At 43.6% G+C, this 3219-nt stretch overlaps 1 pseudogene; it reads left to right on the forward strand.

Moving 5' to 3' along the window:
- The first annotated feature begins 1109 nt into the window (after window positions 1–1109).
- LOC102858487 lies at window positions 1110–2963 on the forward strand (annotated as a pseudogene).
- The last annotated feature ends 256 nt before the right edge of the window (window positions 2964–3219 follow it).

Consider the following 3219-nt stretch of genomic DNA (forward strand, 5'->3'; position numbering starts at 1 on the left):
CAAGTAAAAGCAGCAAAAAAGTTGTGGAAGAATTACAAGAAGAAAACTTTTAGGCATAATGAAGAATGAGAGAATATATATATTCAAGAAGCTGACCAAACACCATATAGAATAGACCCCAAAAGAACAGAACAAGGCATATCGTAGTAATTTTTGCCACAACCAAAGATAAGAAGAGAATTCTGAAAGCAGCAAAGGAGAAACAAAGAATAACCTTTAAGGGAAAGCAAATAAGATTAAGTGCTGGTTTCTCAGCAGACATCATGCAAGCAAGAAGACAGTGGAATGACATATATCAAACACTCAAAGAATACAACTGTCAGCCAAGAATATTGTACCTAGCAAAATTGTCCATCAAATATGGAGAGATCAAGATATTCTCAGAAAAAACAGAACCTAAGGGAGTTTATAAAAACAAGATTAGTATTGTAGGAAACACTGAGAGATGTCCTACTTACAGAGGAGTGAAAAAAGCAGCATGGACCAAAGTAACTAGCAAAAACACCAAAAAGAATTCAACAAAATTATAGCAAATTTCAATAAACTACTCTCAAGAAAAGACAGAACTGCCAGAAAGAAACTCAACAAAGATGCAGAAGAATTAAACCACACAATAAACCAACTCAATCTCATAGATGTTTAGAAGCTAATGCACCCCAAGAAAGCACAGTATACCTTCTTCTCCAATGGAATGTTCTACAGAATAGATCACATTTTAGGTCACAAAGCAAGCATCAATAAATTTTAAAAAACCCTAGAAATAATACAAAGCATCTTCTCAAACCACAATGCTACAAAATTAGAAATTAATAACAAGGAGATAAAGGAAAATAAATATGATATATTTGGAAGCTTGTTTGGACATGAGTGGGTATTAGAAGAAATAAAAAATTAAATTAAAAAGTTTCTTGAAACAAATGACAATGAAAACACAACTTACCAAAACCTCTGGGAAATAGCTAAAGCACTAATCAGAGGTCAATTTATAGCAATAAACAAACACATCAAAAGTAAGGGAAAAAATGACTATTGACTCTCTAACCCAACATCTCTAACAAGTTGAAAAAGAACAGCAAGAAAACTCAAAACCTTTAATGGAAATTGTAAAAATGAGGGCAGGGGATAGGGAGCAACCTCGGAGGGAGGCAGCAAGATGGACGCGGGGTTCTTCCGCATCATATTCACCTAAAAGACGGCCTAGCCCAAGACGACGACCATCTCCTCAAAGACGAACTCCACCAAGACGAATGCCTCCTCCACCAAGGCACTGGAGGAGTAGATCTCCAGTAAGACGAAGGGGGCACTCATCAGCATCCTTGTCTGGGAGTAGCTCATCATCCTCTTCCTCTCGTTCCCGGTCACCACCAAAGAAGCCACCCAAGAGGACATCTAGTCCCCCTCGAAAAAGCGGAGATTATCTCCTTCAGCAAGTCCTCCAAGGCGATTGCACCAACCATCACCTCCAGCAACTCCACCACAAAAAAGTCATTCTCCAACACCCCAGCAATCAAATCAGACCAGAAAAAGTCGTGTTTCTGTTTCTCCCGGGAGAACTTAGGTAAAGTAGCAAAGCATAAAGTTACAGAAAAAAGAGAGTCCCCTTCACCAGCACCCAAGCCTCGAAAAGTAGAGTTATCTGAATCGGAAGATAAAGGTGGCAAAATGGCAGCAGCAGATTCTGTGCAACAAAGATGCCAGTACAGACGACAGAACCAACAATTTTCATCTGATTCTGGCTCTTCGTCCTTCTCAGAAGATGAAAGACCCAAGAGGTCTCATGTGAAGAATGGTGAGGTAGGCAGGCGACGGAGACATTCTCCTTCCCAAAGTACTTCTCCATCACCACAGAAGCGTCAGAAAGAAACTTCACCTCGTGGTAGACGGAGAAGAAGTCCTACACCGCCACCCACAAGAAGACGGCGTTCTCCTTCCCTTCCCCTGCTCCTCCTCGGCGATGCAGGTCTCCCACACCACCTCTACGACAAAGGACTCCATCTCCTCCACCACGTCGACGCTCACCCTAGCCAAGAAGATACTCTCCTCCAATACAGAGGAGATATTCTCCTTCTCCCCCTCCTAAAAGAAGAACCGCTTCTCCCCCTCCCCCTCCAAAACAAAGAGTGTCACCATCTCCACCGCCAAAGCTTGGGGTGTCCCATTCTCCACCTCCCAAACAAAGAAGCTCCCCAGTCAGCAGGAGACGTTCACCTTCCTTAGCATCAAAACATAGGAAAGGGTCTTTCCCAAGTCGATCTAGCAGGGAAGCCCGGTCACCACAACCAAACAAGCGGCATTCTCCCTCACCATGGCCTCGAGCTCCTCAGACCACCTCAAGTCCTTCCCTTGTTCGAAGAGGAGCATCATCATCACCCCAAAGAAGGCAGTCCCCTTCTCCAAGTACTAGACCTATTAGGAGAGTCTCGAGGACTCCGGAACCTAAAAAGATAAAAAAGGCTGCTTCACCAAGTCCTCAGTCTGTAAGGAGAGTCTCATCTTCTCGTTCTGTCTCAGGATCACCTGAGCCAGCAGTTAAAAAACCCCAGGCACCTCCATCCCCTATCCAGTCTCAATCACCCACCACAAACTGGTCACCAGCGGTGCCGGTCAAAAAGGCTAAAAGCCTAACGCCGAGCCCATCACCGGCAAGGAATTCAGACCAAGAAGGAGGTGGAAAGAAAAAAAAGAAAAAGAAGGATAAGAAACACAAAAAGGATAAGAAGCACAAGAAGCACAAAAAACATAAGAAGGAAAAGGCAATGGCTGCAGCTACTGCAGCAGCTGTCACTCCTGCAGCCATTGCTGGTCCTATAACCACATCAGCACAGGAAGAACCAGAGGCAGAGCCAGAGCCCAAGAAGGAGACTGAAAGTGAAGCTGAAGACAACCTTGACGACTTAGAAAAACACCTACGTGAAAAGGCCCTGAGGTCAATGAGGAAGGCTCAAGTGTCCCCACAGTCTTAGATGGGATTTTTAAAAATTATTATTAAATTTTATTAGTTTTAATGAAGATTTACAGAGATTTTGGGTTCTCATTCATTGTTGCACTGTTTTCTCTACCCTCCTCCCCAGTTCGTTCTTCTTCCTCCCCCCCCCGCAAATGTCTGTTTTAATTGTCCGATTGCCACAGTGCTTGTCAAAGCCAGTTCTGATTAATCTCCTTTGGCAGTGTGTCCTTTGCCATTCCCTATCACTCCTCCCTGAGAGAGACTTCACCCTG

This window comes from Elephantulus edwardii, unplaced genomic scaffold (genome assembly GCF_000299155.1).
Source record: "Elephantulus edwardii isolate Elephantulus edwardi_28Jun2011 unplaced genomic scaffold, EleEdw1.0 scaffold00443, whole genome shotgun sequence".
NCBI classification, from domain to species: Eukaryota; Metazoa; Chordata; class Mammalia; order Macroscelidea; family Macroscelididae; genus Elephantulus; species Elephantulus edwardii.